This window comes from Jaculus jaculus, chromosome 4 (genome assembly GCF_020740685.1).
Source record: "Jaculus jaculus isolate mJacJac1 chromosome 4, mJacJac1.mat.Y.cur, whole genome shotgun sequence".
Taxonomy (NCBI): domain Eukaryota; kingdom Metazoa; phylum Chordata; class Mammalia; order Rodentia; family Dipodidae; genus Jaculus; species Jaculus jaculus.
This window is the reverse complement of record NC_059105.1, coordinates 51,302,941-51,328,887: the sequence shown is the minus strand read 5'-3', so window position 1 is coordinate 51,328,887 and position 25,947 is coordinate 51,302,941. Positions and strand designations below refer to the sequence as shown.

Below are 25,947 nucleotides of genomic sequence, written 5' to 3'. Positions count from 1 at the left end.
AATTTCCTGTGGAGTTTAAAATAAATTTCTATTATGGGCTATTTTAAAAGAATTGCCTAGGACAAATTTTCTACAGCATGGAGTTAAATCACTTCCTTTTTAAGAAACAATGTTTTGTTTGAAGTGAAAATCTGAATGCAAAATTTACATATATCATCAATTTGTTCTATTATTTGTTTTCAATCCCCCGATCTATAAACTGGTATCTTAAACTCTGCTTTTGTAATTTCTGCTTTAGCTATCTCAGCCAGTTTAAAAAGATTTGAAAATGGCAGCTCCAATAGAAAAGATGTTGTTTTATTTTTAAACTAAACTATGTTATAGAAACAATGGTATATTTAATGCTGACACTGATTCTAAGTAGAGTAATAGGTCTGGTTTTCTACAAACTGGAGAGTAAGAAAAATCATTAAAAGTTAATATTCTGATATAGCCACTAACTTTAGTATATATTGAAATCTAAGTATGTAAAATGTCATGGTATAAAGTGCTTTTTTTCACTCCAGTATTGAATCACAGGAAATATCTGTACAAATTCTATTTTTATTCAACTGAACCTTTATAATGCAAATATATTTCCCTATCAATATCCATTATAAAATAAGAAAAGGGGCTGGAGAGATGGCTTAGTGGTTAAGCGCTTGCCCGTGAAGCCTAAGGACCCCAGTTTGAGGCTCGATTCCCCAGGACCCGTGTTAGCCAGATGCACAAGGGGGCGCACGCGTCTGGAATTCGTCTGCAATGGCTGGAAGCCCTGGCATGCCCATTCTCTCTGCCTCTTTCTCTCTGTCTGTTGCTCTCAAATAAATAAATAAAAATGCCCCCCCCGCCAAATTCTTTAAAAAGAACAAGGAAAGTAGAAAAAAGAAGTATGTTACAGAGCTAAAAGGTTACTGAGGGAACCAGTGACATCATGTAAAGTAACACCTACCACTGAATGAGGGAACAGATTTGTGCATTATCAGATTTGTCCTTTGATTCATGGAGACTTTAGATTTTAAATAAGAATCTTCTAAAACATGATGACAAATCATTCTGCTTTATTATTTTGAAACTTTATCCCCCAGTGATCTCTGCCTAATAATCATCTTAGAACATAATTCATTGTAATACATTTATGTCTCAGAACTCTCTTAAGGCTGGGGAGGGAGGAGAAGGTAGGCTGTTGGGTGGGGTTGATATGGAAGAACCAATATGATTCTCATGGCATAAACTCTGGACCCAGCTCACATTAAAGAAGAGAGTTGAAACTGATTCCAGCAGGTTTGATTCTAGATCTCATTAGGAGTGCCATTAAAATAGTTTATATCCTATGGCTGGGTATACTATTCATGGTGATTTATGATAATCCAACTTTATACTCTTCTTTTTACTAGGTATTTCTAGAGCTATTTCTTCTTTTCTTGCAACCCTGTGGCTCTTTGTTATTTCAGCTGTTTCATGAAGGTTTCTTTTGGAAATGTGTGTTGACTAAAGTTTCTTAGGCCATTCTCACTTAGCTCTTTGTGGAAAAGGTCACATTTATTTATAATTTTGGGCTTTACAGCTGAGAGGTACATTATAGTGAGCCAATTTCTAGTTCCAATATTTCCTTGACCCCAGTTCTGGCCTTCAGTACCTTTTGCCTGCTTGGTTGAAATTCTTCTCTTGGATTTTGCTGTTCTGTTACTCTTATTAATTGCAGCACTGATTGTGTTTCATCCTGGCCAAAGGCCTTCAGAATGCTGCCTTTTGTAAGACCCCGTTATTTCTATTCTATTCCTTCCACCACTTCCCCTGTTTTCATATGTTCTTATTACTCCTGTGCTCCATGCATTGTATCTTTAGGGTGTTTTAGCTTTGCTTTTTCTGTCCTGTCTTTTCTTTTATTGAGTTTTACAGAAACTAATATAAATTCATTTGTCTGTGAACAGCTACATACCCATCCATGTTCAGCTCACTTCTCCTCACCTTAAGCCCAACTTAAGCTGAATCCATCACAAACAAATATAATATTATGCCTCCTTTTGAGTTGCCTTAGAATTTTTTTTTGTGGATTTATTTATGTTATTTCATTTTACCCTTTATGATTAGATTGCAGTCTCAGCATAGAGGAAAGACTTAAGTTATAGAGTCAGGCATATCGGGTTTCTGATCTGTTTCTTATAACTGCCCTGAACAGGGAAGTGTTGTATGAATTCTTTTATAGTCTAGGGACTCCATTCCCTGCATGCTGAGTTGTGTTGGCAGTAACTAAGTGTTTGAAGGAAAAATATCTCCTTATTTGCGGAGGAATGCTATTTTAATATTTAGCAAAACAATATCCTGAAGAATCTCAATATTATGCCACCTACAGAGAAACAACTTCCTTCTCAAAAAAAAAATAAATAAACACACACACACACACACACACGTATAGTAGCTCAATGAAAAATGTGCTATACAGAGATATCTGAAGATTACTTGCATATGTGCCTGTGTGTATATCAATTTAGGAAAAGGAATGTTGATTTTTACCATTACCACATTCCTGTTTTTTTTCAATTATGTATGATCGCCAATAACAGTAGTCATTTAAAACTAGCTGGAGTTGTTTATGAATCCTTAAGTCAGCATCTAGATTTAAGGTGAAGTTGATATGACATAGCAGTGGGCAATAATAAGTCATATCCATCCCTCAATTTTAAGTTAAATATATAATACATAAAGTTATCAGACAGGAAAAAACACGGAATGTCTTCAAATATTATATGCAAAATGGTTCATTAATTTAAATAATTGAGTCATATAATTAGGCTCCTGAAATACTCATTTAGTTTTGTACATTTCCTGTTATATCATTATGAGATTTGACACATACATAGCATAGCAAGTGTAGCTTGGTACATCAGTGAGTCTACTGCAGTTACCTACAGGAGCATGGATACCTCAAAAGCAGCTGTCCCAACGAGATCTCTTGTACAACCTTGTACAACTGAAGGATTCCACCTGTAGTATGGTAGGCTCACAAAAAGCTGCACCATCAGAGTCTCTGGGCATCTTAACAGTGACTATATTATCTAAGATTTTCCTCACAGTCAATTCTTTTAACTCTTTCATAACCTCAGAGATGGGAAGGGACTTTTGAGGATCTTGTGAAGCACGTGCGCCCTTTGAATACCCATGAACTTCCCCATTCTTTCCATGAAGGAATGCCAATAGATCTGATCACATGAAAGTTGCATAGGACTGATCACACCTGCTCTGAGTTAGGAAAATAATGGTCGTATCAAAACCAGAGGAAGCCACTCCAATGAAATAAGAGGTTATTCTCATTCCTTGCCTTTTCATTTACCTTATTTTCTAGACAAGCCATGGTTTAAGAAGCAGAGAATTGAACATCTTCATAGGATGCCAGATCAGGTTTTCTTACATAGGCAAGCATGGAACACCTGAATTTTCCAGAAATGTTTCTGGCCATGGCAGTGGGCTACTTGGAGATTGCCATGTAATTTCTGATTGTATCTTAGATGAGAACTTCTGCATATAATGTTACTAAAAAGAAACCAAAAATAATTTAGATATTACTATGATATGTATTATTCAATCTCATTTTCTGTCTGTCCAACTAAGGTTATTTTAAGTATGGTTTTTGTTTTTTTGTCACAGATTCTTGCTTATTCATCATGGAACCATATAAGGAATCCTATAACTATTTGCACTGAATACGTGTTGAAAATTGAATATAACTAAGTTTATGAATTTTTTTGAGTAATATAATGGTAACTTTTGCTCACATTTCACTTTATGCTATAGTTAGATATTTTGGCAACTTTTTTTCATAGCTTTTTTAAAATTTTGAAATAATTTTAAGCCCTACTATATATTTGTGAGGACTGAAACTAGATTAACCTGTTGTTCAGATTTATGTCATTTATCATTTATTATGAACGTTTGTTTTCACCCTCTCAGTTTTTGTGCTTCTGTATGAATATTTTCATGTGAATATTTTACTTTTGTTACTATACTTACCTTTATAGATATATGCAATATGCATGTATGTGTAAACAGGTATGTAAACACACAGAAATTCTAAATTACTTAATGTAGTTTTTTTCTTCCATATAACCTTTCTTATTTGTTTCTATGTATTCATATTCATGTTTTAAGCAAACATTGTATTCCTTTTTGTTTTTGGTTTAGACAGGATCCTTCAATGTAGCCCAGGCTGACTTTGAACCTGTGATGATCCTTCTGCCTCTGCTTCCAAAATACTAGGATTACAAGGATGTGCTGACACTCCTAGGCCAAATCATTTTATTCTGGTTTAGGTAGTGACAGTGATAGCTATCCTTTTACCATTATTTTTACATTATTAATGATTATTAAACACTGCTGGACTCAGTATATTCTAAATTTCTTTTGGCTCTTCATCCTAACTTTGAGGTATTTTCCTAAGTGGACAGAGACTAAAGGGAAGGGCAGTGTATACAAAGTTTATCACCAACTGTCATGATAGTTCACTGAAGTGGAGCTACTGACTATCCTCACATTTGGAATATAGTCACCTGTCTTAAGCTAAAGGTAGACTTTAGGTTTAAAAATTGTGTACTATGCATAGTTTGGCAAAATAGATATTTCTCAGGTTTTATCTTGTCGTTATTCCTTGATTTCTGCCTCTCTAGCCTAATGTTGTGTTTTCTGTTCATTCCATTATTATTCTTGTATGTGTTGTTCAGATGATGGAACAATATAATATCCATAAAATGTCTATGTCCTTAATACATCTCGAGAATGACTATGTTTATGACTTCCTTAGCAATTTTCTACTGCAGTGGAGTGGCCCTTTAACACATGCTGGCCAATATCCATGAGGATGCTCCCTGCTGAGCTTCTTTGCTCCATTTTTGCTTGCTTATTCCTTAAATTTGGGGAATCAGCAAGTTAGTGTCCTAGTTGACATCAAGAGGAGTTAGAGGTTTTCTTGACTTTTGTTACATGTGTTGAGTACAGACATAATAGTCCATTAGATATTTAATCTGTACAAGCTCTGAGTTTAGTCATATCTTAATAAAATGGTGATTTTATTAGTTCATCTATCTATTACTGGATACTCAATCACCTATCTGTGTTATTTTAGCTTTTTACCAAAATACTGAAGCAATAAGTGAAATGAAATTTACAGATAAAAAACATAAATTATTAAAATAGTTTGACTTTGATAAGACATTTTCTTTTCCTATTGAGTTAATGTGAGAATGAAGATGTGATTGAAAAGGCTCACATAGAAGACTCTCTAACAAATTAAAGTTTTATGACTATATTTTCTATAATTGTATCTTATACCAGTGTTTCAGCCAAATCTCATGTAGCTGAGTCTGTTCTATCTGAATATAAAGCCTATGTGGATTGGATTTGATATCTTTTGGAATGTGAGTGAAGTGGATACTAGATATGATTTTTTTTTTTTAATTCTGTGTAGCAGGGCTCTCAATTATTGCAAAGAAGCCAGATGTTAATGACCTTCTGGAATACAGTTCCATCACTGGCTTTGGCTTCCAGTGCAGCCCTTTCGTTATTAGGGCTGACACTGTGCTTCGTGCTGGTGACTGTGTTCCTAGAAGCTCTGCAACAGATGGTGGCCTTTGTGTGGACTCAGCACAGCTCCAGCCTTCTCTGCCGACTCAGCAGAACCCAGCGGCTCCACAGTCAGTCTCTACAAGGCATTCGGATGCGGTGGGGAGACTTAATCTGGAAAAGCGGAGCAAACAAAACAAGATTCTTGTTAAAAGGGATTGAGGGCTCTGACAGAACTCTGTTCTCCATGTGGTGTTTTGTGTCTGATGAGAAAACCATATGGCCAGACAGCTATTTTATTGTAGGGCCATTTAGCAAATAGGCTGGTGTCCGATTCCAGATAAAATAAAAGTTTACATTTTGTGTTGAGACCATTTCTATCAGAAGGCGCTGTGTTTTGCAAGTGCCCACGTGAGAACAAGATACCTAGTGTACAACATGCGACTGATGAATTCCCCAGGGACTAATCGAGATGAGATTCCCGTGTCCACAAAGCACTCTTTGTTTCTCAGACATTTCCCTACTTTTGCACAGGGCTGTTTGAATCCAGTAGCCGATCAAGTAGGCTCTGCCCTACTTGTGCCTGTGAATTGGGAACCATGGCTTGGTGACACGTGGGCACTCATTCTTTGGGGAAAAGTGAAGTATGCTTGGTGTCCTGATATGCTTCATGGTGTCCTTGGAACTAAGTAGTCAGGTATGAAATGATCTGTGACAGGATTGAGCAATTCACTGTGGAATAAAAGCACCTGGGCCTCTGACTTTCCTAGACTCTAAAACCCCAGGCCTTATTCATAGGATCCTATGTACATTGGCAGCTAAAATATTATGAATAGAATCATGCTAAGACTAAGTCTTTAGGTGCTCCTCTTCCCCTGCCTATAATGATACTTTGAATTCAAAGTAGTATCACAGGCTATGGACAATTCTGGAATCTTAGTGGGATGCTAAATTGGAGATAGCATTATTATGGCTTTAGTGGATCAGTCAGCATGAGGCATCAGAAACATTTGTTTGGGGAGTCAAAAGTGATTGAATATAAACATTCATATATTCAAACTAATGTGTGATATTTGAAGTTACTGCTGTGAAGGAAGATTTTCTTTTCTACTGTTTTGGTGAAGAAAGGTTCCCCAGGAACCTTCCTACTTTGCTAGATGCTTCCTGATAAGCCTCGGCACCAAAGTGATGAGCAAGTGTGTAAGCAGAGGTCATTAACAAAATGCACCCATCCGAGAGGGCCTGGCACCAGCAGCATTTGGGTAAAGAGTAAAATTCTTTTGTCAGCTCTGATAGAGGAAGAAAGGAATCCACCCTAATCTCTCCATAGAAGTGTGTAACTACATGCAGCACTTCATACTAGGAATCACATTTGGTTTCCTCTGGCCAGAGAGGACCTCGTGGTTAAGTAGTGAACACTCTTAACCACTGAGCCATCTCTACAGGCCCAGCCCCCTGGGCCTTGCTGGCAGACAGCAGCTCTGGGTTGAGGGAGAGACCCTGTGTCAAGGAATAAAATATGTGTAGGAGAGGTAAGAGAAGGACACCTGAAGATCTCCCATGGCCTCTGAAAGCAGGTGCATGGGGCCTGTTTATCTGTAAACAAACAAGCATATACTACACATGCCACATGTATCATACCATACAATTCACACACACACACACACACACACACACACACACACACACACACACACACCGAAAATAAGAACAAATTTTATGAAACTTGAAATGAGAAGAGGTAACTAAATGTACATGAGACAAATGAAGACAAACAAAACACACAAAAAAGTATATATATAGAAGTGTATATAATGAAGATATTATCGAAAACACCACATAATTCTGGACTTTTTGATCTTCGTGATAATTGTCAACATTATTTCAGCTTGTAGCATTTGAAATTAATTTATATTCTCTCTTTCTCTCTCTTGTAAGGAGGAGGAAGACAGGGCCTATATCTCTGTAGCTCAGACTGGTCTGAAATTCACTATGTAGACCATACTCATGTCAAATGCTTAGCAATCCTCCTGCCTCAACCCCTTAAAAGCAAATGCTGGGATTGACCTAAACAACCACCATGCTTGTGCCCTCCCCCCACTTCCTCTGGCAGTGCTGGAGATGAACCCGGGGCCATCCATATGGGAAGAAAGTGTTCCACCACTGAGCCATACTCACAATACTGACATTTCTTTCTTTTCCTTCTGGTGTGTGTGAGTGTTTGTGTGGTGTGCATATACATGTGTGTATATCTGCTTGGAGGCTATAGGAAAATGTTGGGTTCCTTCCTCATTGTTCTTCCTTCTACTTTTTGAGACAGGGTCTTTTAATGAATCTAGAAGTCACCAATTCAGCTAGATTTGCTATCCAGCAAACCCAGGGATCCTCTAGTTTCTGCCTCCTCAGTGCACAGGATTACAGGTGCACACTACCACTTATGGCATTTACCAGGTTTCTGGGGATTTGAACCAGGGTTCTTGTGCTTGCCTGGTAAACACTTCATCAGTGGAGCCAGTTCTCCAACTCTGGAATTTATTTTCTTTTTTTTTCTCTTTTTATTTATTTTTCCTAATTTTTATTAACATTTTACATGATTACAAAAAAAATCCCATGGTAATACCCTCTTCCCCCCCACTTCCCCCTTTGAAATTCCATTCTCCATCATATCCCCTCCCCATCTCAATCAGTCTCTCTTTTATTTTGATGTCATGATCCTTCTTTCCTCTTATGATGGTCTTGTGTAGGTAGTGTCAGGCACTATGAGGTCATAGATTTCCAGGCCATTTTATGTCTAGAGGGAGTATGTTGTAAGGAGTCCTACCCTTTCTTTGGCTCTTAAATTCTTTCTGTCACCTCTTCCCCATTAGACCCTGAGCCTTGGAAGTTGTGACCGAGATGTTACTCAGTACTCCAGTCACTTCTTTCCAGCACTATAATACCTTCTGAGTCATCCCAAGGTCACTGACATCTGAAAAGAGAAGCTTCTCTACCCAAGGTGAGAGTAGTGTTAATATAAGGGTATGAATATTAAGAGAAGTGCTTACTGGGCAGTTTGATAAGCATAAGTCTTCAGCAATAGGGTCTTACAATCTATTCCTGGTGGGAAACCAAAGGCCTCGACAATGACATATAATGTTTTGGGGACATCAGGGACCTTCCTGGCCAACAACTCAATGGAGGTATCACATCCCTGGCACTGAAAATTTTCTAACAACGATCTATGGCTCCTGAGTGTTCCATTGAATGGCCTTTTATGCCATTGTACAAACTTCAAAGTTCACAATCTCCAGATGTGCATTTAAATGGGAGGTCTGTTGAATGATGTATCAATAGTAAACATGTTTACCCTGGGAACAACATCACTCTCTAGGAATATTTTTTAAAAAATTTAAAATAGAGAGCAATCTTAGCAGCATATCTCGTTTGCTTTCACAGAAAAGGCCATGAATATAGATGAAAATATATAAGACTGGTATTGAAGTGCGTTAAGTTCTTAGGGTAAATACTAGTGTCAGAAGTCTCATAGTACTCAATTTAACTATTTTCACTTTTCTTAATCTCTTGCCAACCTTTACTCTCACTTATCCTTCAAGATAGTGAAGACATGAGTCAGTGAGGTTCAGCTATTTTGGAACTAGTAGTGCATAGGTAAACCTTATTTAATGGTAATTCTAGAGGTCTTCTGTTGTTTTTTTCAAATCATATTACCCTGATGTTACTTTGCCCTTTCTTCTGGATGGCCTGGGAGGTGTTGATATTATCAGTGAATCTATTACTTGTTAATAGACACACTTTCTACCAATACAAATTCCTCAGTTTACATAAATAATCCACAAGTTTGTCCTCCTTCTCCATTCATTTAACTTTTTTTTATTAATTATACTAGCTTCAGGGAAATTGGAAAGTGCAGCAAAAGAACTAATACTTTTCTAATTGCTGGACATAAGAAATAAATAAAGTCACAATTTATAAAACCAAAGATTTGAGGTTCCACACATGTCTCTTCCTGAAGGAGTTTCCTTTTAATGAACTTTTGCTAGGTACATGAACTCTCCTATGATAGACCTTGGTTGATTTATTCATGGTGAATGCAGGTATATAGAATGAATATTTATACATTCAATACCTTTTGCCTTCTAGAATATATCATATAGATTACTTTCTTTTCCATTTTAAAAATCTTTGCTATACATTAAAGATCACGAGTTGACATATCAGTCTACGTGCTGGCTTACCCAGTCAGATCAACTATTATTAAAGAAATATATAAAGTATATCTATCAAATATTTTCAATGGAAAATTGACATTGCATTTATTCATTCAACAAATATCCTTTTGAATGCCTGGTATGCAGTAGATGTGAGGGAGACAGCAGAACAGAAGCAGATAAAAATTCTTGCCTTCATTTCAGGGTGCTAACATTCTAATGATAAAACAAGTCAGATTTATAATAGGTCTGATGACATGTGACATGGAAAAGGAACATATGGCCTAAGATGATCAAGGAGAATTCCAGCAAATATCCTTGATCCTCTCTTCTACTTTTTTGAATCCTGCACTCTGCCCAAGGAGAAAAGCCAATATGGGTTGTATTAATAATTCTCTTGGGAAGAAATCTGAGGCAGGATTGAATTTCAGCTCCTTTCTTTAGCAGGTGCTTCAAGTGATGACTGCCTCCTTCCAGCTAATCATCAGCATTTTCCTCATGGAAGCCTTTTCCAAGAGAATCTTCTAGTTCCAGTTTCTTCTCTCATGCCTCTTTAGGTCTAATGTCACTTGTCCTGCTGCTTTTATATTCTTAGATTCTATATTTTTCCTTCTGGTTTTACTGGAACCTTCCCAGTCCCTTGGTAGTAGTCTTTCACTTCCCTCTACCATTTATGTCAGCTTTCAGTGTGACCCCTATTTGCTAGGACCTTGATTTCCATAGATACTGATCTCTGTATACTCACATAATGGCTTGGTGTTATCAGTTCTGTGTTAACCAGGTAAGGAGAAAGTAGTGGAGCAGTGTATGGATGATCCTTTTGCATAGGAAAACAGTATAGCCTATATCTTAGAATGCTGGATGAACAACAGGGTGGGGAGGGTGGAAGTAAGCAAATCAGAGAGAATTTAGAAATTATCAAGGTGGTCTAGAAGAATAATGTGGGAAGATGTTCTAGGATTTATCCTCTGAGATCAGAAGCTGATAATGTGTCCTTCTGACTATCTTTTTGGTAGCAGAGGTGGACACAAGTCCAGTTAGAAGGCTTATTGAGTAAGATGATAGTGGGAAACAGAGTGAGACCTTGCCTTTTGCCAATATGAGGACAAGAATTACCAGTACTTATAATATGCTAAGAGAGGACTCTAGAACCATGACAAGTTTAGCAACCTGATGGATAGGCCTGTCTTTTCTGATATAAAGCCTGCCTTCGGGAAGAGCTTAGGATAGGTTAGGTCATTGATTTTGGTCCTGTTAAGGTGTATCATAGGAGTTAGGAGTGTAGATCTGTTGGACAGTTTGCTTAACATGCATGAAGACCTCGGTTTGATCCCTATTCCTTATCAGTGGGATATGTATGGTGGCTTATGTCTGTAATCTCAGCACTCAGGAAGAGGAGGAAGTTAGAGAATCAAAAGGTAAAGTCCTCTTTAGCTGCCTATAGCAAGGCTAGCTTGGATGAGACCCTGTCTCAACAAAGAAACATCATATGACATGTATTGAGTGGAGAGTTATTAAACATGTCTAGGACAGGGACATAAAATTTGAAGTCATCAATATCTAGATGAGATACAAAGTTTAAATATACTGCAATCACCTAGGGCATTGATTCTCAAACTCTTTAGTCTAATACATTTTTCCTATAAATATGTGATATTTGAGTCAGTTTAGTCAGTCTTCAAAAGCAACACTAGTAAATGTAGTTGTAAAATTTTACTGAGAGTAAAGGGTTTGTTTATTTCCTCATCAATATATTTATATTTGCAGCATAGTAAGTGTTGTACACAGACTGTGTCTGTCCATTAAAGTACTGGCATGTCATTGCAGGTACAGGTAAGAGGAAGAAGTGCATATCACAAGAACTATGAGTTTTTGGAAGGCATATTTATTTAAATATTAGGAGAGACTGCTTACTGATTTTCATGACGAACAGTGATTTACATTATGACTGACAGAACAAGAGGAACATTAGTATAGTATTTGAAATTAAAGTCTACTTTTAATATTCATTTAAGTTATTTGTTTACTATGTGTTTTATATATATATATATGTATATATATACACATATGTATATACACACACATATATATATATATATAACACCAAGCCATTATGTCATTATGTGAATATATATATATATATATATATATACACACACACACACATATATATATATATATATAAAATCTCACATATATACACACATTATTGCAAACACTTGGACCTTTTTGTGGATTCTTTTAGTAGTTTAGGATTGATTAAAGTACAAATTATAATAATACTAAAAATGTTAGTTAATTGGAGACCAATAGCCAATAGATTAGTTGTGAGAGTGTGGCTTTCAGTAGAATTATTTTGTCATTAACTAGCCACAGAAATTGGCAGGACAACTTCACTGAGCTGTTTCTTTTTGGTTTGACAATGGAAACCTAAGATGTATTTCTGGTGTTTATGTGATTCTAAAAAACCCTCTCTGTATCCTCCAAACTGGTCACAGTGGACCAGGAATGCCTGAGATAGCTGGAAGAGCTTCCTGGGCTCTTAACTTCTGTTACAACCTCACAATTATCTTCCCAGGTAACTCTTTATTTATTTTTTTTTTACCTGCCTTCTGTAAAGCATAATTTAGCCTTCAGGTTGTTTAATTATAAGGTTTAATGATGTCATAGTTTGAAATAGTTAATGATGTCATAGTTAGAAATGATCTCTTTGAACCACTTCCCTGACACAGAATGCCTACTATGTCCCTGAAAGTAGTTATCCTGAATCTATTTCAGGAGTACTGGTGCTCATCTGTTGGGACAATGTCTCCTTGTATTGCATAATGGTACCTGTGCTTCTTTTGTACAGCCAAAGCAAATGTATTTGAAACCGTTAGTTTTTGGCCCATTCTTCTGGAATGATTGGCAAACATCATCTGTGGTCAGTGGCTCTGAAAGTGTACTGTACATAAGAGTCACTTAGAGGGTTAAGAGGCTATTTAAGGCCTTCTGTGTTGAAGTGATTTTAAGAGACCAGGAATGGGTTTGAGCCATGCTCATTTTTAACAGTTATTTCATGTCATCATAATTGCAGGTTGTTACTGTAACTCACCACACACTGGTGTAAAGTAGAATGAAAAGTTCAGTTATAACATCTTAGAGCATTTTATATACTATTTGGAAGAATTTTGAAGCTTCCGTCAGCAATTCAGTCAACTTTTTAGTCTACCAGTATGAGATGGATGGCAGGAAGCAGTTGGAGATGGTGAGACCAGTTATTACCATTCTGACACTGGAAATGTTAGACACAAGTCTAACATAGTAGTATTTTTACCAGTGCAGGCAGGAAGCAGTGTTTTGGACCAAGATATCAAGGGGTAAATGTGTTTATATAGAAACAGGATGAATTCTTTCTTATTAATCTCAAAAAAGGCAGTAATTCTGTATGAAACCCTTTAAATGTTAGCCCTATCTTTCCTAATCTTTGTTAGAACTTACTACCTTTAGTTAGAGGGAACTAGAGAATGACTCTAAGCATTCAATATTTGTTAAAAACAAACTTTTATCCTTCTTAGTTTGGGAAAAGGGTCATATGTTAGAAGAAGCCTATTTATCTAAGGCAGTTTTATAATTTCTAGTGTCTTATTACTTGAATTTGAGTGACAATATAGCCACTGTCTGGATTTTGTTAGGAACTTTGCCCCTAAGCCTATGAGGAGCGATTTGAAACCAGATGATTCTCAGAGATTTCTCTTTAAGGCCAGCTGCAGCTCAGATGTGATCATTCATTATTCCATAATAAGCAGCTTAGACCCAACTAGCCACACTTTGGACTGTCCCCATACAAAGCTGTTTCTGTCCCAGATAGGCAGTGACTCCCTGTGCTCCAGGCTGAGCAGCAGGGTATGCTGAATTCATCAAAGCATGCTTAGACCACATTCCCTAAAGACTTGGATATTTCTATAGTTTCTCCACCCTAACAGTGAACTCTCTACCCTTTTAAAATACTCTTTTGACATCTGGGGACCCCGAGCAGTCTAACCCTGGGAGGGGAGCTTAGATAGAAATCTCTCAAAAGAGGTTTGAAGTGAAATGGAAATTCACTTGTCTTTTCTTGCCTGTCAAAACTGATTTAGAAATTAATTTGCTATTAACAACTTAAGTGCCCTAGAACTCTGTGGGCTCTGTGGTTAGTGCTTCACACTCACTGTTCCATTTAGGCCCAATAACACTTATCAGATACTTGTTATTTGTTTTGAATGGAGGAGGGAAGAAAGAGCCTGCTAGGCTATCGGTGACCAGTGACTTAGAAGTGGTTTCAAGTCTGGCTGCACACTGGAATTACCTGACAATGTATCTGAAATACAGATACCTGGGTTTTTGGACAAATGACTTAGACTGGAATCCCTGGGGATGGGGCCCAAAAGTTGGAATGTAAAAACAACAGAAAACCTTCCCAGGCAAAGGCATCTTTTATCCAGGACAGACAACATTTTTCCTCATGTATCTGACTTGAGTTCCTTATCAAAGCCAGGGTCGCTGGACAGCAGCATTTTGCACCAGATAGAAGCTTAAGAATTGAGAATATTGGGGCATTCCCTGACCTGCCTTTGAATCTGCAATTTAAAAATGATTCCACAAGGTACTATGCATACTGCCTTTGTAACATTTCTGTCATTCTATAGCAATTATAAGTTTTAAAAAAAGATCACTGCGGGAGGGAAGACTATGGAAAAGACTATTAAACCTTCCTCTAGAACCTTAGTCTAGGAAGAAAGAAACTTATTAAAAGGCAATTTGCTAAGAGCAGTAGTAGAGGTGGTATAGAAAGTGCTGTCACTGTATAGGAGAAAGTGAAAAATATTATTTGGAGGAATTAGAGAAAATTGCCAAAGGAAGGTGACTTTAAGGCATTCAGGCACCCAAAAAAACATATGGGGACAATTCCTCCAAGAATATTTGCTAATATTAAGGAATTAAAAAGGGAAAAGCAGACTCAGCTTTAATGAAAAATGTTTAATACATTCACATATACAGTTAAAGTATGAGAATTTCTGATTCAAAACTGAGGATTTGTGCCTAGCTTTAGGTATTATAGCAACTAATAAAAGAGTTTCTCTTTGGGATGAAAGCAAAGTTACAGAGCCAAATTGAATTAGTTATGTGCAGTATTAGCCTTCTTGGAGGGGTTTGGTGACAGCTGCCCCTTTTTGACATTCTCTCTTCTTGGAGGTATTGTGACACTGTTTCTTAACCTTTCAGTTGCTTAGTCAGGCTGGGCTTAAATTTCCATGGAGTCTTTGCAAATATTCTTTTGTCTGAGTCTGTAAAAACCTCTTTGAGACATGTGTAATCAGTTCTTCTGCTGGTTAGCTGTTCATCCTTAGACTAAGATTCTGCTCAGAATTACTACTTTAAGAGATCTTCTAAAATTATTTGCAGTATTGGATTGGGTACCATGCATCTGAGCTCTTGGTACATCTTGTCTACGCCATATTTTGCTAATTTTTCCTTTTGTGTGCTTCATTCCTGGAGCAGTAACTAAGGTATTTTAAGTGGCTTCCATTTCTTGAGTACTTTGCATGATCTTTGACTCAGTAAATGCTTTGGAATAAAAGAAGTGAAAATCACAGCCTATTTTGGACTTTACATACAGTGACAAGATAATCTTTGGAGATGGAAATGTGCTGACACTAATAGCTAGAAGAAGTTTAGAGGCTTCCACCTCTATGACACATGCCTGTCACAGAACAGAGTCCCTATAAGTTTTAATTGTGTTGCATTAGAGACACTCTCTTTCATACAGGAGAACTCTCTGAATATATGAACAATATGTCTCTTTTGGCAAATTATGAGTCTAGCTAGAAGCACCTATACATGTAAAGTTACAAAAATTATCTACACATGTGGGTCTTATTTAGTTCCCTAAAATATCTTCTGAGATTAAGTGAGATTTAGGGACATAGATTTGGATTCAGAAATGGTATGATTATAGAGCTCATTTTTTTTTTCTTCCTAGCTGGTGTCATTTTTGTTCTATCCTGCATCATCCTTATCTTTAAGAGGAAAAGTACAAGGCACAAAAACAAATTGGATTGCATCTAAGTAAGAAGCTGCTTCATTAGAAGTATATTTTTCAGAAGATGATATACAGGTAAATGGTATGTGAAAAAAATGTCAGTATCACTAATCATCACAGAAATGCAAATCAAAACCTTAATGAGATATTGTTTCACTTCAGTGTAAATGAATATTGCAAAAAGGAAAAGAAAATAAGTGGTGGTTAGGATGCACACAAAAGGGAGGCCTTATAAAACACACTGTTGTTGGGAATGTACATTAATGCAGCCACTGTGGAAACCAGTATGGAAGATCCTCAAATTTAATACTACAGCATCCACATTATTTGGCAGTCATATTACTGGGTATCTCTCCAGAGGAAATGAAATTAATTTGTTGAAGAAATATCTGTACTGTAATGTTTATTGCAGCACTACTCACAGTAGCCAACAAGTGAAAACAATCCAAGTGAACATCAGCCGGTGGATGGATGAAGAAAATGTGGCATTTTTGCACCAAAGAAACCTCTCCAGCTATAAATAAAAGAAAAAATGTGAAACCTTGTCATTTGTGGGAACATGTATGGTACTAGAGTTCATAATTGTAAAAGCAATAGGCCAGGTAGATAAGTATCACTTTCAGTAATGTATACATGGAATCCAAGTAGTTGATCTTATCAAAGCTGAGGAGACAGTAGTGACTACCAGAGACTGGGGACAGGAACTGGGAAGGGAATGATAGGGAAAGTTTGGTCAGTGGGTACTAACAGAGATCGATAGAAGGAAGCAGCAGCTCTGGTGGACTACTAATCACTATATTGACTGTAGATAACATTCTGTATAATCTAATAAACTAGAAGAAAATAATTTTGAAAATTTTCACTGTAGAAATAATACATGATTAAAGAAATAGAAAGCTTAACCTAATTTCAACAAACATGGCATATGTGGGTACCCATTAATATGTATAGTTTTTAGATTTTTTAAATTATTTATTTTATTATTTATTTATTTTTATTTATTATTTTTTATTTTAATTAAAGAAACTGCTGAAATATTTTGTCTGTTTCTCTTTCTGGTAATTGCATGTGGGGAAACAAAGGCCCTCCATGTCGTCACTGCTTTACTGTGTGATCACACGCAAACCACTGAAGTACTCTTGTCAGTATCTCCATTTGTGAAATGGCATATGAACCTGAATGAAGGACTCTTCTTCATTATTTGAAAAGTGGTTATGTGTTAGATACTGTTCCAAAGATAGACCAGCCTGAAGGACAGAAAAGAGCTACATATTCCACAGAGCTTGCAGTTATGACAAGTTAGGCTCAACATAAACAAATAAGACAAGTCACCAGTAACATGTTCACAAATAAAATGGTGTGTTGAATAAAAATGTGGCTGGTGTACTGTGGAGGGCAGCTAGGGATGAAGTACTCTTAGAATGTAACATCTGTGGCCTCAGAGCAAAGCTGGAGCCAACTGTGAATAAATTCAGAGCATAAAGTGGGGTCCAAAGATATCAGTCCTAGTAGTTTTGCATATTAGAAGAACACTCTCAAACAGTATGGCTGGGAGGATGAGTGTAGTTAAAGGTAAGATGTTTGTTGGCATGATTAAATCATAGACACCACCATCTCCACTGTCCACTTCCTTCAGTGGAGCCTGGGAAAATGTTTTCACCTTTTGATTCCTTTGAAAGACTGGATACTTTTGTGGTTTTCTTCGAACACTTTTGCTGAATGTCTTCTGTTTTGTGGAAACCCTTCCTTGTTAGTAATTTTCCAGAGGAATAATTTGTTTCTCTGGCATCTTTTTCATGGAGGAGACAAGTAGAAAGTCCAATTCTCCTTGACCAGATGTCCTCTGGTAGGACTTTAATTTAGAAATCAGTGACAAGAAACCATGGATCCATTTGGGCTGTGTTGGTGGCAGATGCATTCTGTTTAGTAGGGGAAATGGTAGCAGTATTCCTAATCTAGTGTCTGATGCCCACATACTACTTAGCAAAGTGGTCTCTGGTGCTTGTCCCTGCTGAAGGCAGCAGTTGGAACCCAGGAGCCCACTGCTTTGCTTGCATGGTCTGGTTGTCCAGTCATCTTGGAATTTTTGAAGACTCTTTAATACCCTTTCAAACCTTTGTTTTTACATATTGCCTAAAATGCCTTCATATTTTTGCAATTAAGATCTGTCAGTGCCTGAACTTGAGAGTATATTTGCTACCTGTGACTAAGATGTGATAAATTTATGAGATCCATTCTATCTCCACACTCAGGATAATTAGTGGCCCAAAAGAGACATGGCACAATTCAGAATCCCTGTTGTTCATATATCTATTTCCAAAAGTAGCATTTGTAAACATCTTCCTATGAGATTTTATACTTCCTATTTTGTACTCTGTCTCCATGGGAGAGTACACTAATTATTCCAGTATATTCTTTATGAAGTTTCTTTCTGCCTTATTTAAATTAGAGAACATTATCTTGTACACAAAAGCTACTTTACCCTAGAGTTTCAATTGCCCCTGCCTCCCACCTGCATCACTGAAGTGTACACTCTCCTTGATAGTCCTCTCTTTCTATGGTACCCCTTACTGGTAAGGCTGACACATTTCATTATTAACCACAACCCCAAATGCAATTCATTTCCAGAGAAAATCTTAATGTCCCTTTCATTCTCTCAGTTGTATATTTAACCAGACTTGTATGAGAACTACTATTCTGCATATGAGAAAAGACTTCTGAAATTTAAGTGGTTTTTAATAGCTGCACAAAAATCAGGTGAAAATATGCTTGCAATTATCACTGCTGCAATCTGTCCAGTGCTTTTGGCAGGCTGGTCTCAGAAGAGCCGTTAAAAATGTAGCTGCTTCTCTGGGATGGGCTTTCTATTTTCTGCCTGTCTGACTGGCTCTCCACTGTGTAGAAGTCCTGAATCTTCATTAAGTCCTGACAGTTTTTTTTTTTTTTTCTTGAAAGCTATTCTTACATAGAGGGCTGAATATATTTTCTTTCTTCATTGCCACAGTAGTTGGGTGTAGACTCTTCATGGTGACTTCCAGAAAAGAAAATCCCTCTTCCAGTACTTACTGCATATAAAAGTGAAGATTGACTCCTGCAATGGCTATGCTTGCTCAACTTTATAGAGTACTCATTGTAACAAATAGGAGAGCAGAGAGGCTCCCCACTTTTCTATATAAAGGCCTTATCTCCTATGAGATGCAGCTTCTCTGAAATGTCAATTTGAAGGCAGAGAATTGAAATTAGGTGTTAACACGAGGCTGTGCATGTTTATTTAGGCTTTACCTTTGCCAATGAAATTGCTAGAGATTTGCTGTTGAGATGATGTTGAAGTAAGTTTTTGGTGATTCATATTCGAGTTTTGTCACTTAGGAATGTTCTCTTTGTCTTTACACGAAAAGAGACCAAATGCCCTGAATGGAAAATTAGCATTCTAGAATTGCTTTTCTGGTATGCTGCCCCTCCTGCCTTGTCACTAGATATGGTATACATTTTTAATGATGTATCACATAAAAACTAAGGACAAAATTGTACATATGTTGATTCATTAGGGGCAATTTTAGAAGCTGATCATCAAGAAGGCTGTTGTAACTAGGTGACAAAGGCAAAATGTTTGTTATGTTAAATATTTTATATAATAAAAAAATTAAAATGCTACTAGATATTAAGGCTCATATAACCTTGTGAGTTAGGCAATTATTTAGGCTTCTATGAGCTTCAGGGCCCTTATTAGTAAAAGAGGAATGAATTCCTTGTTAATAGGATTAGGATTTTATCATGAACTGAATGCCCTAGTGTTCCAGCATGGTCCCCAAAATACTGTTCATGTGTTGAACATTAATTACAAAGGATTTTGTCAAAGAGTCATTCAGTATAGATTAGGCTAAAAAAACAACAACAACAAAAAAAACTGGATGGAGACTTGTACCTTTTTATTTATATATTTGTTTGGCATCAACATAATACCAAGTCATGATCTGTCAAGGAGACCAACTGATAACAGTAGAATGCTTGTGGGGGTTGTTACTTGAGAATTAGTGAAACAAAATTAACAGTAACTTGTGCAAGAATTCCCTTAAATGAACAATGACCTTGGTTACATGTAAAGGATAAGTGCTTGCTAACCAGGGAACATTCTCACTATTATCTCTGTGTTGTCAATTTTTCAGGGAGGTGCATTAAGTTTAGAGCAACTGTCCATGAAAAGGAGACCAAGGTACTTTCTCCAGTGGTACTTGGGAGTTCATATTTGCCATTAAGAAGAGACTAAGATAATTTCTCAGGGAGTCTCTGAGAATTTATATCTACCTTAAAGTATCAAGTGTCATGTAATCTACTATGATTATATAATTAACAAATGTTTACACTTTGAGTATATATTTCCCATATGACAGGAAAAGTACTAAGTTTTGAACATTTATAATCACCTTCTCACAACTCATAGTGGAGTACTGTTTTCTTTCTTTATTTACAAGGAGAGAGAGAGAGAGAGAGAGAGAGAGAGAGAGGGAGGGAGGGAGGGAGAGAGAGAGAGAGAGGGAGAGAATATGAATGAATGAATGAATATGGGCACACCAGGACTTCTAGCCATTGCAAACAAATTCATGTGGGTACTAGAGAATTGAATTCGGATCATTAGGCTTTACAGGCGAATGCCTTAACCACTGAGCAATCTCTCTAGCACCCTATGGAGTACTATTTTCATTTGGTAGGTGGAGCAAGTATGAAATTTTGGTCTAAAGAAAGATGTTTTTCCAAGTTCATGTAACTAAAACATGATAAAACTAAGACTAGGAATTACCCATGTAACTGTAGAACTTATGGACTTTGCTACACCATACCAATCCTTTTGTGTTTCCTTTTCTGAATTATTCTTTACTCTATTGTGGAAGTGGAATAAATGAGCCTTTCCTTGCATGACCCAAACATTTATTTTTAGGTGGTAGATAATACACAAGGAAACAGTTGATTACATATTCACAATCCCACATTATGCTGGGGTCCTAGGTCTGCCACAGCAGATACCACAAATTGGGTGGTTTAAAGTAGTTGACATTTATTCTCTTCACAGTCCTTGAGGTCAAAAGTGCAACACCAATATTTGGCAGCATTGGTTTCTTCTGCATGTGTGAATTCTGTTCCATGATTCTGCCCTGCTTTTCCTGATGCTTAAGTGTTTTTTTTTTTTTTTTTGATATTCCTTTCCTAACAGTTGTAGTGGTCCAATATTTGTTCCTTTTTCCTGTTTCCCCTGTGTCTCATTGAGTCCTAAATCTTCCTATTTCTTTTTGTAAGAATACAAGTCATTTTATGTAGGGCTCACTCAAAGTCCAGAGCGATCTCATGCAAAGGTTTCAGCTTAATTAATTACATTATTGAAAAGACCATGTTTCCAGATAATGTCACATTCATAGGTACTGAAGTTGGGTACTTGAACATGTAGTTCAAGGACCAGTGTTTGGACCATTGTGAACTTTAAGTACTTATTTATTTGTTTGAGAAAGAAAGAGGCAGATTAGATAAAGAGAATGGACACATGAGGGCCTCTAACCACTGCAAAGGAACTCCAGATGCATGTACCACCTTGTACATCTGTTTTTACATGAGTATTGGGGAATCTAACCAGGGTCTTTAGGCAACTGCCTTAACTGCTGAGTCATCTCTTCAGCCCATGAACATTAACTAAATAGATGATATACCATGATTCAGCATGTTTAATTTTTGCTTAGTTTTAAGTGTTGTTTAGGAAATATTTAAATATAATGTGCAATAGCATAATGCCAATGATATACCCCAAATATTAGTGTTAAATTTAATTTGATTTTGCTACTTCTCTAGCAAAATATGCAATAATCATTATCTTTGCTATTCTCAAAGTTTACTACTGCATATACCCATTACTTCTTCATTACCAGTAAGCTATGGTATTTGAAATAATGTTTAAGAGACTATAGGTAATAACAAAATGATGTCTTTTTCAATGAAGTCTCTTGTGCCCCATCTCAAAGCTCTTAATATCGTGACATATGAAGTGTGTACTAGGTTTAGGGAAGAGATAATGGATTCAGAAGACTGACTTGGTACGTAGATAAAATAATATTTGATGATGAGCCAGTATTAGGTATACCTGAGGGACTAAACTCCATTGAGCCTTAAGTATCCGGTTGTTATCATCGATGTTTGATGACTTCTGTTCCTCTTGAGAGTGTAACAGGAAAACAAATTCTGTGAAATAAACTGTATGGAGGTTAAGTACAGCATGTAGATCACTGAGAAACCTGGATAGGGCGATTCAGGAAGAAACCATGTCATTACAATGAATCAAAGGTGATTATATGTATGTATGTGTATATATATATATATATATAAATTCTGCTTAAAGCAATAAATATTGTTTCAGATATGGGGTTGAAAATTTATATTTAAAATTTAGTGGCTTAGTGATGGAGAGATGACAGTGGTTAAGGCACTTCCCTGTGAAGGCTAAGGACCCGTGTTCAGTTCTTCAGTACCCATGTATATTGTATGTAAGATGCACAAGGAGGCACATGCATCTGGAGTTTAATTGCAGTGGCTAGAGGCACCAATGGACCTATTTATATGTCTATCTGTTTCTCTCTCTGTCTGTCTCAAATAAGTAACTAAATAAAATATTTTTAAAATATTAGTGGCTTATTAGATAAGAGGTGCTAACTAACCTATAAAATTGTGTAGATGTCCATTTACTTGAACATAATGGGAACATTGTTTAGAAGGTGATAGTAAATAAAGTGTAAAGCACAGAAAGGGTGCATATCCACTTGTAATATATTATTATCACTGACAGATTTGTATAATGACAATTTTTCCTGGAAATCAAGGCATGTAATTGTTGATTTCAAATGGGAGAGAATTTAGGGACATCTGTTCTGTAATTTAAGTGTAAATTTCTAATTTTAATGATTTCCTTCCAACTTAAAAGTATTTTATTTATTTGAGAGAGGGAAAGAGGCAGAGAGAGAGAGAAAGAGAGAGAGAGAATGGGCACTCCAGGACTTCCAGCCACTGCAAACAAACTCCAGATACATGTGTCACCTTGTGCATATGGCTTACGTGGATCGTGGGAAATCGAATCGAGGTCCTTTGGCTTTGCAGGCAAGAGTCTTAACCGCTAAGCCATCTCTTCTGCCCCCCCTCCAACTTTTTATAGCCATTTTCCTCCTAGTTAAAGTGGCAAGTGGAGTGAATACCTGAGTAACTTGTGATTTGGTTGGAATATGAAATAAGAAATGATCACCAGAGCCAGGCCTGGTGGCACATGCCTTTAATCCCAACACTTGGGGAGGCAGAAATCGGAGGATCATCTTGAGTTCAAGGCCATCCTGAGACTACCGCGTGAGTTCCAGGTCATCTTGGGCTATCTCAAGACACTATCTCGAAAAACCAAAATAAATAAATAAATAAAAATAAAAAGGAATGATCAGAGGAAGCCAACAGCTGGTTAAGTGGAACTTTTTGTCAAGAACAGCTAGTCTTCTAATTGCATTTTAGAAGTGCAACAGAATGATTACTTTTTTTTTTTTTTTTTTTGGTTTTTTTGAGATAGGGTTTCACTCTGGTCCAGGCTGACCTGTAATTAACTCTGTAGTCTCAGGGTGGCCTTGAACTCATGGCAATCCTCCTACCCCTGCCTCCTGAGTGCTGGGATTAAAGGCGTGCACCACAACACCAGACTTGATTACATATTTTTAAAGGGCAAAGGATATGTAAGAATAAATTAGGCTCATACTACCATTGAAGGACTAGATAAGAGAGGAATTCATAAGAAGATGAGTTCCCAGGGACCTAATAATTCCTGACATCAATAGATGAGTTCCCAGGGAAATATTAATTCCTGACATCAATATCACTGGTTAAGAAATGGGCTGGAGAGATGTCTTAGCAGTTAAAATGCTTGTCTGCAAAGCCAAAAGACCCAGGTTCAATTCCCTAGTACCGACGTAAACCAGATGCACAAGGTGGTGCATGTGTCTGGAGTTTGTTTGCAATGGCTAGATGCCCTGTTGTGCCCATTCTCCATTCTCTCCCTCTCAAATAAATAAATAAATTTTACAAAAAAAATGAGAGGACCTTTCTGTGCTTTTGTATGATCATTGGTCATCCAACTGTGTAGCTTTTCTTGGGTGGTCCTTTCCTGGGTGGCTATCCTCCATAGTCAGGGAGTAAGTGTAGATATATCACCATTAGGCTGTTTTCATAGGTAGATATGTACATATGAACATAAACATGTGCCACATACCTACATATATATGTCTATGTATATGCATGTGTTCTTGTTCACAAATTTAAGAATCATATCCTTCAAACAGTATTATGTGCAAAGTAGATATAGATATGTTCTTGCAATATACTTTTCCTCCCAACATGTGTAGCCCTTTTGATTATGGGAACAATGAAATTCATATTCTTCTGAGTAATTAATTATATGCTCAATCTCTGAGCAACTCCTAGAGATATGTCTTTGTTTTTTCTTTAAACCCAGAGTAGGTGCTACTTCTGCCTAAAATGCACTTTTTGCTTACTAAATACTGTTTGCAAAAGCTGTCTTCTTTATTGCTTCCATGGTCAGTTTGCAGAGCTGCCTGTGAAGAAGATAGCCCCTCCCACAGTTATGCAAGACCATTTTCCTACATCATTAGCATCACAGTGGTCTTTGAGGCATTTTGCTCTGTGTCAGATGCTCCTGCTGTCTCCACAGAACACTTGAAAATGGCTTTCAAGATCCTTTTTACTTTATTGATTTTCTCAAACCACTCCGGGGAACTTCACTACACGTCAACTAACTTGTTAGAGCTCACAAGAGACTTGTGAGAGGGAGCTTTCTCCGAGGAAGTGAAACTAAATAGAATGGTATGTAGGAAGTCAAGGAAAAATTCTTTAAAAAAATGAAAATTGTGACTATGGCCGAGTGGTGAAAGTGGCTAGAGTAATGATTAAAGGTGGTCATTAGAATTTTTAGATTTGGACATGGTTGGTTAATAGATGTGAATAGCTTTTGTTTCCATATTGTGTGGTGAGTGGAAAGAATCAGGGTAGAGATAAAGGTGCAAAGTGTTTGTAAACAACTCCATCATGAGGTCTAGAATTAAAGAAGAGAGAACACTGATGTATGCTGATCTTTTTCCTTCATCTCCAAACAGTGTTGTTACTCAAGTCCTTTCTTATTAATAGCAACAACTCCTAATATTACTTGAATATATTGAATGTTTCACTTTGCCTGATTATATGAAGTGAACAATAAGGTCTTATTCCTCCTTTTTAGAATTTATAGTCCACTGTCATCACAGAGAATGTGAATGGGGTCATCCCTTCCTAGAACATATTCTTTAGCAGAATTTAATGTGGTCTGATTTTTATGGAGAGTCATGATTTAATATACCTGTCTGAATGAATCACAGGGACTAGAACTTCCTTTTAACCTTGGCACTGAAAACAGAAGCAATGCCTGTCTCTTAGGTCCTTGTTCTAGTACTATTTAATCAAACTTTTATTGATGAAGGAGTTATGCTTCTTCCAGAGTACTTTAAACGCACATGTTATCATGGGATGGCTACATAATCTCCAGGGTATAGGAACCTCCCGGTGAGTCACTTAATGCTCCAAATGCTTCTCAGTGTGGTCATTTAATGTCTGTGTAGTTACATCTAATGAGGGCTAATAATGGAGTCATTATAAAGCAAAAAGAACAAGTTGTTAGAATTTTTTATAACAATAGCCTCAACAATCCATAGTAAATATAAAATGCTGTTCTGGGCATTATTGCCCAGCACCTTGTAGCCATATGCTGATGGGGTGTTATTACCATTTTCTCACAGATAATGGAATTAGAGCTGAGCAACAATAAATGACAAGCAGAACATCAGAATACTGAAGGCTGAAAATGAGGAATAATAACATTTTATGCTGAAACCATTATAGTGTGGTAAATGCTTCCAAATTACAATATAAATATATGAAAATTTCAGAATGAAGCCCCCTGTTTTAATAATAAATATATGCAAATAAAATAAGCAAATGTAAACAAAAACAACAGGTACAAAAATAAAGCTTAGAAGTCCTATTTACTCATTGGCCAGCTTATCAAGTGGTAACATCTTACATACCATA

At 36.8% G+C, this 25,947-nt stretch overlaps 1 protein-coding gene across 9 annotated transcripts in view; it reads left to right on the top strand.

Moving 5' to 3' along the window:
- The window catches only part of Gulp1 (GULP PTB domain containing engulfment adaptor 1), a 253,795-nt gene that overhangs the window by 28,145 nt on the left and 199,703 nt on the right, over positions 1–25,947 (top strand). For 6 of the 9 annotated variants that reach the window (XM_045147979.1, XM_045147982.1, XM_045147974.1 and 3 more), the window contains exon 2: positions 15,745–15,879. The exons of 1 other annotated variant lie outside the window; for it this stretch is intronic. The gene's annotated coding sequence lies outside the window, so the exon portion shown is untranslated. Of the gene's footprint in view, positions 1–12,248; positions 12,322–15,744; positions 15,887–25,947 lie in introns of those variants that run through there. 2 more of the 9 variants (XM_045147976.1, XM_045147975.1) reach the window with 2 other exon arrangements.